This window comes from Perissodus microlepis, chromosome 11 (genome assembly GCF_051167445.1).
Source record: "Perissodus microlepis isolate ML-2025 ecotype Zambia chromosome 11, ASM5116744v1, whole genome shotgun sequence".
In the NCBI taxonomy this organism is placed as follows: domain Eukaryota; kingdom Metazoa; phylum Chordata; class Actinopteri; order Cichliformes; family Cichlidae; genus Perissodus; species Perissodus microlepis.
This window is the reverse complement of record NC_140471.1, coordinates 33,859,780-33,875,091: the sequence shown is the minus strand read 5'-3', so window position 1 is coordinate 33,875,091 and position 15,312 is coordinate 33,859,780. Positions and strand designations below refer to the sequence as shown.

Below are 15,312 nucleotides of genomic sequence, written 5' to 3'. Positions count from 1 at the left end.
ACCTTTTGTGCAATGAATCACACAATATTGAAAGAGCTTACATCTATTTTTTTTTAAATGCAACAGAAAAAAAGAAGAACAACAAAGATAAAAGTTTTGTAATCACTCTTCATCTGCCAGTTAGTTCACAAAATGATGATTAATAAGTCTACCGTGTATCAATATGCTGCTCGCTATAAAATGAGCTCTCGGGTGTAAAATATATAGATGTCAGACTACAGACTGTATAAAAAAAGATGGACATAGACAACACGGTAACCCCTTACTTGTGCACTACTGTTTTGAAGTTTCAAGGTTGGCATTTGGCTGCTGCTATTTTGGGGGGTTTTGGGGAGCCAAGAGTGACCAGAAGGTGAAGTTATCATCTTTCCACTAAGGGAGAGATAGACTGTAAAACTGTGCAGCCTAGCCTAAACTAAAGAAAAACTCTTAATCTAACTTACATCCATAAATTGGTGCCTTAATCTTAACTATGCTGAACGCCATTAGCAGAGGGTAGATCGTGTGTGCGGTTAGTCCAAAGTCCCACTAGCTATGGCATCCAATTTTAAAAAGTTGCAGAGTACATTTGAGCGTGACAGTACTTTTACTTTTAATTTGTTTCATTTGCACAAGCACAGGACTCAAAGGTAGATCCGGCCTCCATACATCTATTGGTTTTCTGTTTCAAAATAAGCCTGTACATGTTATTAGATATGTTTTAAAATTAAGTAAACATTTTTTGTTTACTTAAGTTATATAATTTCATCTATTCAATTTCTTCCATTTATCAAATTCAATGTAACAGCTGGACTGGAGCCTAACTTAGCAGACATAGGAAAGGGTACATCCTGGACAGATCACCATTTATTGTAGGACTGGTAATTGTTGTTTAAATATTATTTTTATGTTATCATTATTTAAAGAAGAATTATTAGACATAAGTATTACTTAACAAATCAACATTACATATAAGAGTCACCTAAGGTCCTAATTTATTTTACAGGATGGTGAAAATTGTTTTTTTCTCGGCTGTATTGTTAAGGTCACCATCCGCTGAATTAACTAAACAACAAATCATATAGTTTTTCAAATGAATAAATTGGGAGTGATCAAAAATGAACACCAACATCACTAGAACATCTGAGCGGTCCACTTCAGTAATTAAAATTAACAGATGTGACCCCTGCAGTAAGCAGATAGCTAATGGTTATTTTTAACCTCTAATTACACCCAACTTTCCCTCATTGTGGCTCAGTCATGCAAAACTTCAAGCTTTAATACAATGAACATGAATAAATAATACACATTTTAAATTTAACATAATATATGGAGGGGTTCACCGCCTTTCACAGTTGTTATGAAGGAGTAATTAGTTATAAAGTTCTTGAAAAAGAATACAGCTTAGTGCAAAAAACAAACATGTTTTTACTGTAAAATTTTTAACATGGGAGTCTATGGGGACTGACTCACTACTGGGGCCAGCCCCAAGTGCCATCGCCAAATACAAATATATGCGGTTTAAGAAGTTTTAAAATGCATGAAGTCAATGAGTAATAGTGTTAAAATAATCATGATTATGATTTCTACCATAATCCAGCGGCCCTAGTTACAATGCAGCTCACTTTAAAACCACATTTCTCTCACTGAGAGTACATTACGCTGCGTTAATGAGCTTTGGACATATTTTTGGGCAGAGTCAGGCAAGTGGTTTCTCCCCACAGCCAGCTTGTGCTCCATAGATGTTGTCCAGACATGAGACTGGTAGTGATCTCTTCAGCTCCCTTTCTTTGCAAAAAAATGAATCCTTTAATAATAGATACAAAAATCACAGAAGTGTTCAGCGTTTTTTGATTATAATATATCAATCATCCATAGTGTATCAGAAAAAACACTCAACATAATATTTCATATCAATTGACTAGTGGATTTAGATCAGTGTGTGTACAGACATCACAACACCATACGAATCACGTACAGTTCAGTGCGGCACAGGCACGAATGTTCACTTGCTGAAAAATCCAGCTCGTTGGTTCACATGTAAGCCATGTGCTAGGCAACATGAGAAATGCTGCGCTTGTTCATTGTGAATGTAAATCTGATGTCAAGCTGAAAGCTGAAGAGGGAATGTGTGGGTGGCAATCGCTTCCAGCTTAGACCCTCTGAGAGAAGTGAGAGAGACAGAGTTAAAAGAGTGGGAGGGAGGGATGTAGACACACATGAGTAAGAGGTTGGTTTTTTTTAAAAAAAAAAAAAAAAAAAAAAAAGGAAAAGGAACTGTGAGTGTGTGTGTGTGGGTGGTAGTGGTAAGTGTTCGTGTAGGAGTAGCAGGGACAGCGTAAGAGCAAGACTATATGGAGTGAAGACAGGATGACAGAAAGAGAGAGAGGCGAATAGAGGGAAAAAGGAAAAGAGCGAAATGGAGGAAATGCATCTGGGGGAGCGGTAACAAGAGAGGGAGGGAGGGCTGAGAGTTGCACTAAGGAAGGGGGGGTTGGATGGAGAGAGGGAGGGAGCACAAGAGCCAGAGATGGAGGCTGGAGAGGGAGTGGGTGTCTTAATAGCGCTGAAACGCTCAGGGCTTTTTGTATGTTTGCTTTTGTTATGATAGAAAGCTGGTTGGCTCCCTGTTTGCTTTTGATCCATGAACTGTGACTACAAATGCAAGGCAGTCTCTTCTGTACTTAAAGTAGAATGTACAGCAGCTACGTGTGGGACCCTCATTACATAATTTAATGTGTAAACGCTGTCATCGAGAGGCAGGTGGGTAAAGGAAGGCACTAGCACTGCAATGGGTTCGGTCCCTACAATTACTATATTTGGATCAGTTGGTCGCTTGCAGCGCTGATGAAAACCTGCAGTGGCTGTTCAATCCTAAAGCTGAAAAGAGCTACATGTGTGCAGATGGCGAGTGACAGAGGCACAGAGTCAGATTTTGATCCCTTATACAGAAGCAGCAGGGACACAGCAGCGTTTCTCTGCAAATGCTGACCTCTCTGACAATGTCCACTCTGCTTTCAAAATTACCAAATGGGTACAGCTACACTATGTGTGTACGATGCATGTGATTTTTAGAGTCCTGCAGTCAGCAGTGTCAGGATCGATTCGCTGAGGTGTCACATACCTTGGTCTACAGTGTTTTTGAGGGTGATGGGAACAGCTACAATTATTATAATTATGAATTAGTCTGTGACTTATTGCATGATTAGCTGACAAAACCCTCAAAACCAAACAATATGTAATTCGCAATATACCACATCAAACAGGGAAAAACTGTCAATTCATGAAGTCTGATGAAGTCGGATACAAAATTAAAAGATGAAAAATGAAAAGACTGATCAAATAGCAATATCACTGTCTGAGAGGCTGCAGACCGTTTGGTTTGGTTCATACACAAGTATTTTGTTAGTGCTGGGCGGTACACCAATTTTAACTTTTGTGGACACTTTTCATCTAGTTTTGATACATTATGGAGATATCATATTATAATACAATTCGTGAATATACACCCTTCTCACTTGTACTTTGAGTCAACTGGTGCAAAAGATTATTGCAAGATAAACATTTATTATTCACAAGTTATTTTAAACAGTACAAAACATCATGGCACACAAAATCTGTGAAACAAAAACTATTTCTAACAGTAATAACTGCACATTTGCAAAATTACCATCACCAAACTGCATGCTGGGTAACAGTCTGTTAACAGCTGGAGGTTTTTTGCCACACTGAAACACAGTGAAAACAGATGGAAGATGAAGAAAAGAGAGCTGTGTCTACTGTTTGGAAGTTTTGGGATTTAAAAAAAAAGACTGGTTTTGTTTTCTGCATCTTTCCTGACTTTCACTGTGGGTGGAGCTACACATAACAACAGAGAACCAGAAGAAGGAAAGATCGTTCGTTAATCAAGGCTAACAGATGTTCCTAAATGATGGCCGAACAATTTGTGACAAAGAGTTTGAAGGAACGAGTCCAAATTATGTTTGTCTCCAAAGCTGCACCTCACAGCTCTGCTGTGGAATCATCAACACTCACAAGCCAACAAACAACAGTGCTGACAAGTGGATTGAAGCAATGCACAACCCAAAATTGTGATTTTTGGGTAAAAAGTAAATAAAAACAGAATGCAATGGTTTGCAAAACTCATAAACCTATGTTTTATTCACAATATAGCATAGAAAGCATATGAAATTTTTGAGACATTTTACTATTTCACTGAAAACATGGCAGCAACACATCTCAAAAAAGTAAGTGTTACTACAAAGAAAGCATTTTATAATTAATTAGGTTCACTGGCAACAGGTCAGTAACATGCATCTCAGAGAGGCAGCACAGAAGACCACCACTCTGCAAACAATTTCAGAACAATTTTCCTCAACATAAAAATTTCAAAAACTTTGAATATTTCATCATCTACAGTACATAATATCAATGGATTCATGGAATCTGAAGAAATCTCTGTACAGAAGGGACAAGGCCAGAAATCAGTATTTTTTCTTCAGGCCCTCAGGCAGCACTGTATGAAAAAAAAAGGCATAATTCTGTCTTTGAAATCACAGCATGGACTCAGGAACATGATCCAGAATGCTTATTTTGATAGTTGACTAACCTGCCAAATTTTTCTTTGATTAGTCAATTAGTTAAAGATTATTTGAGTAACTCTAATCTGCGTCCTGTGGGTAAACCTCCTGTTCTAGGCTCCAATACCTCACCTGCTTAAGTCTGCACACCTGTAATTATCACCCTGTTGTCTTGTCCCACAGCAAATAAAAAAATGACCCAAGAAACATATGAAATTGAAAATAATAATAAAAATCAAAATAATAATTTTATTTTCCAAGTTTCCAAAGTTTAGAGATGATTAAGTTCTTGAATTCAGTTTAACTGATTATATATATATAATTAATTATTGATATGGTCCAACCCATAGATCAACTACCTAACTTTCGGTGGAAGAGGTTTACTATTCAGAATAAACGCTAAAATTAATGTGAGAAAAAAAAAATTAAGTAGGGGACAATGTAGGTTTGCTATTGGCTTTCACTCATTAGCTAACAAAGACTGAACTGGTGTTCACTTAGCAAGCAAGAGAAGTTTCCAACAGGTAACCTAACATAAACATTACTGTACAAACATTAACATAAACAATGTATCAACGCAACGCTTAACTTAACTCTCTAAAACTGACCCATTCAGTGTTAACGTCACAGCTCCAAGGTGCAGGCTTTTTAAATACTCGTGCACTGCAGTAGTGCTGTCATGGAAGGACTCCGCTTTGCACAGTCTGCATTTAACTTTGCTTTCTGTAAAATGCTTTCACATTTTCTAAAATCTTGCATTTTCCATCTCTGATGATGCATTAGTGCTTACTGAACTGGGAGCTTGCAGATCTGGGAAGGCGCCATCATTGCAGGTTTGTAAGGTTTTAGAGCAGGATATGCTTCCATTCAGACAATGCCTTTTTGAGGGAAAGCCTTGCTTATTTCAGCAAGACAATATGAAACAGCATACTGCAACACACAGCATGGGTTTGTAGTAGATGAGTCCCAAGCTGGCCTTTCACCAACTAAATGAATTTGGCATGAAACAAAAGATATACCAAATAATACCCAGGGAGTATAAATTATGGGGACAAAAGCTTTGGGACTTTGGGAATTTTAGGCCCAAATCACTAAACTTCTAAAATGATTTGTTGATGGATTTGATTGGTGGTTCTTTACGTGCAGCTGTTATGCCTCAGTGATCACTGAAATTAAAGTTATGGCTCTCTCCCTAATCACTGAAAAAATGGGCCTTCAAATATCTGCCTGGATCAAATAGCAGTCAAACTTGCTTCAGTAAGGGATTTATTCTTGTTGGACTTAATCATCTCATACTTGGTCAGAACACATTCTAAGCACATTTTAAGCACATGGAGCGTACTGCTCCAGATGAGGGAGAATGATGACTAATAAAAATCTGCAGATGAGTGTGTATAATCACATTAACATCCAACTGTAAGCCAAGAGTTTAAGACTTTTCTGGTGTTTTTAAATTTTTCTTTTGCTTAGGTTTAGGCAAACATCTCCTTACTTAATATACCTCACAACAGTGACAGGATCAGCAGGGCACATTTCATGTTTAGGAGCTTAAATCAAGTTTCCTGAAAATGAAATGAGTTGGCTTGAAAAATGAAAAATGTTTATAGTCTAGGACTAGAGTTAATCCAAAAGCTAACTATCTTGCAGTATCAATAATTAGGCAAAACATATGCAAAACATTGTATTGGCCATTAAATTTAGATGCATGTGATAAGTTGATCCATCTATTCAGACTTTTTGCCACGACTATACCAAAACACTATTACCTATGGAAGCCCGTTTCTGCCACTAAAAAAAAAATAAAAAAATAAAAAAGTATCCATAACTCGAAATTTTGAGTTAGCTCTGCCAATCAGTAATCTACGTGAATAAGGTCACTTTCTTGTTACCCGGAAGCATATGGCGCAGAGGAATGCACGCTCAAAACCGGATCGCAACAAATTGGCGCTTTCGCGAGTACGTTTGCTGATAGTAACGCCATGTGATTCAGCTAATAACACAAGGATTTCATCATTTTTGAAGCCACGCTGAAAATAATCATCAATCTGTGCATTCATGACTGGATGTAATACCAGTAGCTTAGCTGTAGCATTTGTACCTGAGGGTTTCAGCTTCCCGGTAACAAGGAAATGATGTCATCCATGTAGATTACTGATTGGCAGTGCTAACTCGAAATTTCGACTTATTAACTCAAATTTTTGAGAAAAGTAAGTCGAAATTTTGAGTTAATAAGTCGAAATTTTGAGAAAATAACTCAAAATTTTGAGTTGTGGATCCTTTTTTTTTTTTCTTTTTGTGGCGGAAACGGGCTTCCATAATTACCTCTCATTTGTAACCAAAATCGCTCATAATTATATGGCCAATAAAGGACTTTGTTACATAAGCATACTGTAAGTAACGTCTCTGCAGTTGCTGAAATGACTGACGGTCTCATCTCTCATTTTGGGAGGACAGTTTTGACAAATAACAGGGACAATTCTACAAATTAAATGCAGCTCGCTTGTCACAAGGAGTACTCAGTTTATGAAAACACTTGACCTCTGTGGCTCAGCTCAGAATTTTATTAATGTTGGGCTTAACTTCTACTTTTCAGAGCACTTGTGTCATAAACAGAAGTAGAGTCTGAAAGATGTTGGCATTTATAAGAAGGGAGGGGTGTAACGCTGCTTTTAGGCAGTATTAGCAGAATAGTAAGAGAAGAAAAGTCTCCTATTATTCCAACTTTGCAGCAAAAACACATTATTCCATGACTGTAGTTGCACCACATTAATATATACATTTCATTTGAAAGTATCATTTGTTTTCCTGCATATTATTGACACTTTTGGGGTTTTAGTTTTTTTAAAAAAAAAATACATACAGATGAAGATACATATAACTAGAAGCCTCTAGTCTTTAACATATACAGGGAGTGCAGAATTATTAGGCAAGTTGTATTTTTGAGGAATAATTTTATTATTGAACAACAACCATGTTCTCAATGAACCCAAAAAACTCATTAATATCAAAGCTGAATGTTTTTGGAAGTAGTTTTCAGTTTGTTTTTAGTTTTAGCTATTTTAGGGGGATATCTGTGTGTGCAGGTGACTATTACTGTGCATAATTATTAGGCAACTTAACAAAAAACAAATATATACCCATTTCAATGATTTATTTTTACCAGTGAAACCAATATAACATCTCCACATTCACAAATATACATTTCTGACATTCAAAAACAAAACAAAAACAAATCAGCGACCAATATAGCCACCTTTCTTTGCAAGGACACTCAAAAGCCTGCCATCCATGGATTCTGTCAGTGTTTTGATCTGTTCACCATCAACATTGCGTGCAGCAGCAACCACAGCCTCCCAGACACTGTTCAGAGAGGTGTACTGTTTTCCCTCCTTGTAAATCTCACATTTGATGATGGACCACAGGTTCTCAATGGGGTTCAGATCAGGTGAACAAGGAGGCCATGTCATTAGTTTTTCTTCTTTTATACCCTTTCTTGCCAGCCACGCTGTGGAGTACTTGGACGCGTGTGATGGAGCATTGTCCTGCATGAAAATCATGTTTTTCTTGAAGGATGCAGACTTCTTCCTGTACCACTGCTTGAAGAAGGTGTCTTCCAGAAACTGGCAGTAGGACTGGGAGTTGAGCTTGACTCCATCCTCAACCCGAAAAGGCCCCACAAGCTCATCTTTGATGATACCAGCCCAAACCAGTACTCCACCTCCACCTTGCTGGCGTCTGAGTCGGACTGGAGCTCTCTGCCCTTTACCAATCCAGCCACGGGCCCATCCATCTGGCCCATCAAGACTCACTCTCATTTCATCAGTCCATAAAGCCTTAGAAAAATCAGTCTTGAGATATTTCTTGGCCCAGTCTTGACGTTTCAGCTTGTGTGTCTTGTTCAGTGGTGGTCGTCTTTCAGCCTTTCTTACCTTGGCCATGTCTCTGAGTATTGCACACCTTGTGCTTTTGGGCACTCCAGTGATGTTGCAGCTCTGAAATATGGCCAAACTGGTGGCAAGTGGCATCTTGGCAGCTGCACGCTTGACTTTTCTCAGTTCATGGGCAGTTATTTTGCGCCTTGGTTTTTCCACACGCTTCTTGCGACCCTGTTGACTATTTTGAATGAAACGCTTGATTGTTCGATGATCACGCTTCAGAAGCTTTGCAATTTTGAGATTGCTGCATCCCTCTGCAAGATATCTCACTATTTTTGACTTTTCTGAGCCCGTCAAGTCCTTCTTTTGACCCATTTTGCCAAAGGAAAGGACGTTGCCTAATAATTATGCACACCTGATATAGGGTGTTGATGTCATTAGACCACACCCCTTCTCATTACAGAGATGCACATCACCTAATATGCTTAATTGGTAGTAGGCTTTCGAGCCTATACAGCTTGGAGTAAGACAACATGCATGAAGAGGATGATGTGGACAAAATACTCATTTGCCTAATAATTCTGCACTCCCTGTAGGCCATAAAGAAGTGCCCTGAAACCTGCATTAATCCAAATGTCCAGCACACTGTGTCTGCTTCTTGATTTATAACCTTGCTAAAAAAAAAAAAAAAAAAGAAAGAAAGAAAAGCTGAAGATATTTTTTCCTCAGTCACTCGTTTCAAATCTTATTCAGTGCAGCATTAATGTATTCTCTACATTACAGTCCCACTTACAATAAAACAGATGATAAGCAACTCTCTGCTTTAGGAAGTGATTACCAATTTGCTGCTATATAGACACATTCATTTTTGGGAGATATTGAAAACTTTGTGTAAACAGTTTATGCAGACAGACTCCGCACACACTCGCTCAGAGCAAAACGTTTTAAGGGACCTAATTTAGGTAATCTGATGACGGTTGACACCACTTATAGCATTTAACTGAACAAACAAGTAAGGATAACATATAGTATATCTTGTATGTTGTTGCTATGACGATAATTGCAGCAAAGCCATCCCTCCAAACAAGGCAGTGAAGCCTTGACAATTGAAGCAATGCATACATGTAAACCCTGCTTCAGGGTGCACATCCTGCAATGTGAGTTGGTGTTGGAGAAGAGCTAGCAACATGCAGCAAAAGAAGCATGGGCTCTGGGATAGCTTGTTATCCCATAAAGCTGTTGCACACAAAAATCAAGTTGGTTTAGTTACATCCTCTGTACTTAACAACCATAAAGTTCCAGGTTTCACTGGCTCTGACCTTTAGATAGTCCCAGATGACCTGTACTTTGACCTGCACCATTGACTCATGACAAACCAACTTAAATTCGTAAGTAGGCAGACCCTTAAATTATCCAAAAAAAAAAAAAAAAAAAAAGAACAAGCATACAACAAAATCACTACTGAAAAAACAACAGCAGTGGACTCATCCTTTGCAGAACATCCACCCATCTGCTTGGCCCTAGTGTGCATAGTGCCCTTTGGTTCTTGGTCAAATCTGCCCCTCATTCATAATGCCCAGTTCCAAAAGTGTGAGATGGCATGATAAGGCAAACATCACATAACTTCTTGTAGTCTTGTACAAAAACACAGCCTATGGTGAAAATGTTGCATAATTAAGCCGAGCTGCATTGTGTGGAATTTAAGTTGCAGGGCTAACTCATTTCTCTGTCACTGTTGCAGCATTGCTTACTAAATGTGTTCATCACAAGTCCTATAAGTTTACGGATGCAAAGTAATATCATTACCTCTTTAATCTAATTGGTATTCAATCAATCAATACAAAACTTCATATAAAGATGAATCAAAATCCCCACCTCACATTAAAAAGCATGTTTACAGCCTGCTACACAAAACTCTTTGGGCCTCTTTAGATTTTTCCCTGCAGACCAACTCTGAAACGAGTGGGGGTGGATACTGGTTTGACAGCTATCCTGACACAGACAGTTATACCCTGTTGGTGTCACCTCCACCAATGAGAGTCACTGAACTGGACTTCTCTGTATTCCTGGTGATGTTGCCTTGTAGAGCACTTTAATAGAATTATGTGCAAAATGACATGAGATGCCTGCAAAGAAGCTTGTGCTTCAGTTTTGAATTGTTAAATTCTGTTTTTTTATTGGTCTCCCTAATCTAGTGCTAATTAGCAGTTATGTGTATCTTTGCACTGAACCCATACTGCTTATGTTAATATAACTTAGCACTCCACCCACTTGTCCTAATTTACTCCTAGCTCCAAAAACGAACACTGCAGCTCTCTTCAAGACAATCCAGTGGTCTAGAAACCACTTGCAGTGTGATATGTTCATCTTTTATATACAGTCGTACAAAAGTCTGGATGCAAAACCCTGCACAAGTCTAAAATACAAATAAACTAATTCATACAGAAATAATGTGAACATTACACAGCAGCTGAAATCTGAAAACCAAAAACTCAGATGTGCTGTTAAATAATGGGCCTTTCATGGATCAGTCATTGTAACCAAATCTGAAAAAAATAACACAGAATGGGAAAGAAGCACCAGCCAACAACTGAATAATGACACATTTTCACTGCTGATCACAAGTTTCTCTACTCTACATGAACAGTATGAGCCAAGCTGGCAGTTAACCAAAATTCTGGACAGTCCTTTGTACTCTCAAAGCTGATTTGCTAGGTAAAACGAGTTTCACAATCCACAAACCACTAATATAATACTTGGTTTTGTTTCTACCGTTGCTCTTTCTAATGCTTCAGCTCAAGATATTTTATTTTATGTGCTCCCATTATCTAAAACTATCATAGGCAGATTTTTATAAGTTGACATTTTGTTTGAATCAGGCAAATGCAATTCCCCCGCAGGGTTAAAAGAAATGAGTAATATAATGTCAGAGTCCTGGTTTTATTGATAGTGCTATTTCTCTCCTATTTGCCGTCACTGTTAATGCTGTGTTTTGGGAATCTGAGGTAAACTTTTGAGCAGGAGAGCTTCATTCAGAGCTGTCACTCAGCTGCCTACCGATTGCTTTTGCCTTCGTGTCTGTGGGAAGTAGAAAGAGGGGTGGGCGATTGTCTTTCTTATTCTCTGCAAACACACCTACTGCAGCTTTAACACAAAGAAATGAAAGGTCTAATTTTGGATCCAGCTTGTGTTTCTTGTGGGAAATATTTGATTTTTAGACCAAAGGGAAGAGAGTACGGTCTGATCCGATTTACCAGGACAATGCTTGTCACAGTACATTATTTACTTCACATGCAATTTTCCCCACAGAGCAATAAAAGAACATCAGGAGCCATCAAACCTTTAAACCCCATAACCCAAACAGCCCTCTCCCATCAAGCAAATTGTTTTAATTGGAGTAAAGAGTTAATTAAAGCTAAGAAATATGAACTTTTAGCATTAAATTGAGCAACACAAACACTGTTTTATGCTGAGTTTTTGCTGTATTATTGCACTGCCTGTGAGGCAACAGCAGATGGGAAGTGGTGGACTATTTGTGCTCTTGAGCATGACGACAAACCGGCAGAAACACACAGACAAAAGTGATGTCATTGTACAAGAGATGAGTGCAAATAGGGTGAAGATTAGGAGTGCATTTACAGCACACTTGGAAACAGCTTTTTATGCATTTTCATTAAGTAATTTCACAAAATTATTTCCAAAATTAGACACTTTGAACTGGTAAAACTGAAACACCCTCTCAGAAAAAAGCTCAGATCAGTGCCGTAATCAAGCTTATAATTTCAAAACTGCAGTTCGGCCATAGTGATGTATTTCTGCAGAGAGGACTATTTTAAAATTCAAATTGTACACCTGCATCAAATGTTATAATAAGCTGGATGTGCATATGCAGAGGTTTTAGAGCAACAAATATGAAACAAAAAGATGTCCTACCTAGTTCAGGTGGGGCTCTTGTGCTTTGTGTCCAAACTTCTAAAGACAGTGTCTCTGCACTTCCAGTGTACAGTGTGTGACCCCCACAGTCAGCTGCTGCCAGCTGCTATTAAAGATGAGTTCAGCCTGTATTCCTCCAAGTCTCTGCGTCTGACTGAAACTTCTGAAGCTCCGTAGATTGGGTTACATTCCGTCGAGCATCGGCACTTGTTCTGAACTGATACTCCAAAAGCACACAGTGATATTAATGTCTATAAATAACTGAGCGTGTTGGTGTATCTGCAAACAGCACCTGCCACCGAGTGTTAGGACACACATGTGCTTGTCTTACTGTTTGATAAGCAGGTGACCATCTTCTGGTGGGTTTATAAGGCTGTGGTCGAGTTCCAGACACAGGAGTATTGCTAAAAAAGTCAGTGCTCAAATCAGCCTAGGAAAAAAGGAATCAAGAGGACTCGAACTAAAACGAAGCAAGAGAACTTGAAATTGCACTACAAAAGCCCAATACAGCAAAAACACTACCATGTTGGCCTTAAATCATATCATGACTTCTGATAATTCATAGACAGTTCGGTAGGTTAATAAATGATGAATTGCCAAACTCCACTATCAAGGCACCTGGAAACAGGGCTCCTTCAAGGTATCTACATATATGCGAGTACAAAAGGAATTTTAGTGATCTTATAATAAATATAAATACAATACTATTTAATTATCACAGAAAATTATAAACTATGTATTTATATTGGCTATTCTAAAGAAATACTGTATCCTAGTAATATTGAAGAGATAGAAATGACCATTAAGTCCAATATAGCGACTATAAACCCACTACTGAGTATCACAGACACACTAGACGTCCCTTTATAATGATAATAGGATATTCTGGATAGGTCTGACTTATATTACTACAAACACCTTAAACTAATACGAAAAGAAAATCACAAAGTTGAAATTAGTAAAGTGGGAGGATGTCCTTTCAAAAGCCACTGCACAGGTAAATTCACAACTGCAGGCCTTCACTTCACCAAAGTGCTGAATTTACCTTTAAGCTGACCCAAAAGTGCCACACCGGTTAGAGAACGGATGGCAGTTATTAAGTAGGCCACTGTTCGTTATCTCGCATCTTCAGACTAATTAGTGAGAGGTAAAATGCAAGAAAACAAACACTCCCAAAGCCAGCTGAGTGTTATAATTTCAGACTGAGGCACTCTTCATCCTCCCCCCGCCTCCCCCTGGCAGCAGCAGCCTGCTTCTTGAGCACGGCAGCAGCGGCTGTTCCGCGGCGGGCAGTCCGGATGAGAGCTCCTCCTCCCCGGCCTCTCCCTGTCCTCTCTCCCCGGTGCCCTCCGCCCCGACCCTGCACTCACAAATCCGGTGACCGACGGGAAATCCGCTGAGGCCAATTTCTCTCATCTTTTAGATGGTTTCTGCGATGGTTTCCTTTAGTGGGTGTCCCCCTTGTGCATATCAGAAAGAACTTGGCAAGGATGGATGGGTGAAAGCTAAACGCTTATCTGTGCTAAGCTCTGGAGTTTAACGGCACTCAGAAGCTAAGGTGTGCACACACAGGGGAACCAGCTGCATGTCTGGAGTTGCAGCCGTGTGTGCACGTGCGTGCGAGCGTGCGCGTCTGAGCCCATGTGCGCGTGAAGGAGCGGTGCGGCGCGCAATAGGTCCGCCTTTCTATATGTGCAGGCTTAGCGAAGGCGCTTCGCTCTCATCGGACAACTCCAACATTGAGCCAGCGAGCAAGCAGAAAGAATTCAAACGGAAGCTTTAGTTTCCAAATGCAGGCGGAAATGTGTGGACAATCACCAAAAACACAGACCGTTATGGAAAGAAAAGAGAGAGAGAGAGTGGCCAAGAAACAGCTAAGCGCCACTGAATAAAGTAGTCTAAAAGCTGCAGTGCCTACAAACTGAACGTTTGGCAGGAGCTGACAAGCAGCACGCGGAAAAAAAAAAAAAAAAAACCGAGGCTGTAATGGCAACTTAGTCCCTCGTATTCCTCCACCAAACGGCGGTTCACCCTCAAGTAATCTGCCTGGCAAACGGTGGATGTTGTAGTGTCTCCTGGCTGCTGGTTGGACGGAGATTATCCCGCACAGGTGGACAGCAGCTCAGTTTAGGCAGGGAGCAGCAGTGCTCTGATGCCCTGCGCTTCAGTCTCTCCCTCTCTCGCTGCCTCTCTCTGTTTCCAGCAGCAAAGAGAATAAAAGAGAGAGAGAAATAGGAAGAGAGATGTTTAGAAGGGGTGGGGCTGCTTGGTTCCCGACTGGGACCTGGAGTGGTTTCTCTCGCTTCCACACTCCCCTCTTTCTTCCCATCTTCCTTTCCTCTCTCGGTCTTTTCTGTTTACCTTTCACCTTCCGCTAACACACACACACACACAGACACACACACAGACACACACACGTACATGCCAGGGGCAACTGTGTGGGAAGCATGCAATATTATCACTCACATAATATACCGTATAACCACCAGTCCTGTACCAACTGCCCATGCATGCTGTCACACACCCACGGGCAAATCATGACCAATCAAAATTAAAAACTGCACAGCTAATTTCTCTATCCAAGCCACACTTGACCCCTGCTGATTTCCAACAGCATGCTGCTTTTTATAAGTGCATAAACAAAGTCATCCATCCAATTATTTAAATCCACCAGGAGCTTTAATTTACTTCTCAATGTATCTGACTTTGATGTAGGCGACATTAAGTACTTTTTTTATTTCACTGTTAATGACATCTCCATTGATTGGGCTTTCAGTAATGATAAGCAATGAGCACTTTCAGAGGGGGAAAGAGTATCTTAGATCTGTTTCCATGACAACTGTGCGTTTGAAACAACTTTTTAAAGCACCGTTTTATTATGACACTGTACTATTGCTGTACTCACCACGCTAGAGCCCCCTTATCGCTGGTAAGATATAACGGTG

At 39.6% G+C, this 15,312-nt stretch overlaps 1 protein-coding gene across 11 annotated transcripts in view; it reads right to left on the bottom strand.

Moving 5' to 3' along the window:
* Nucleotides 1–15,312, bottom strand: part of syngap1b (synaptic Ras GTPase activating protein 1b) — a 182,724-nt gene that overhangs the window by 67,933 nt on the left and 99,479 nt on the right. The window contains exon 1 of one of the 11 annotated variants that reach the window (XM_084944332.1): nucleotides 12,368–14,569. The exons of the other annotated variants lie outside the window; for them this stretch is intronic. The gene's annotated coding sequence lies outside the window, so the exon portion shown is untranslated. Of the gene's footprint in view, nucleotides 1–12,367; nucleotides 14,570–15,312 lie in introns of those variants that run through there. 11 annotated transcript variants of the gene reach the window in all.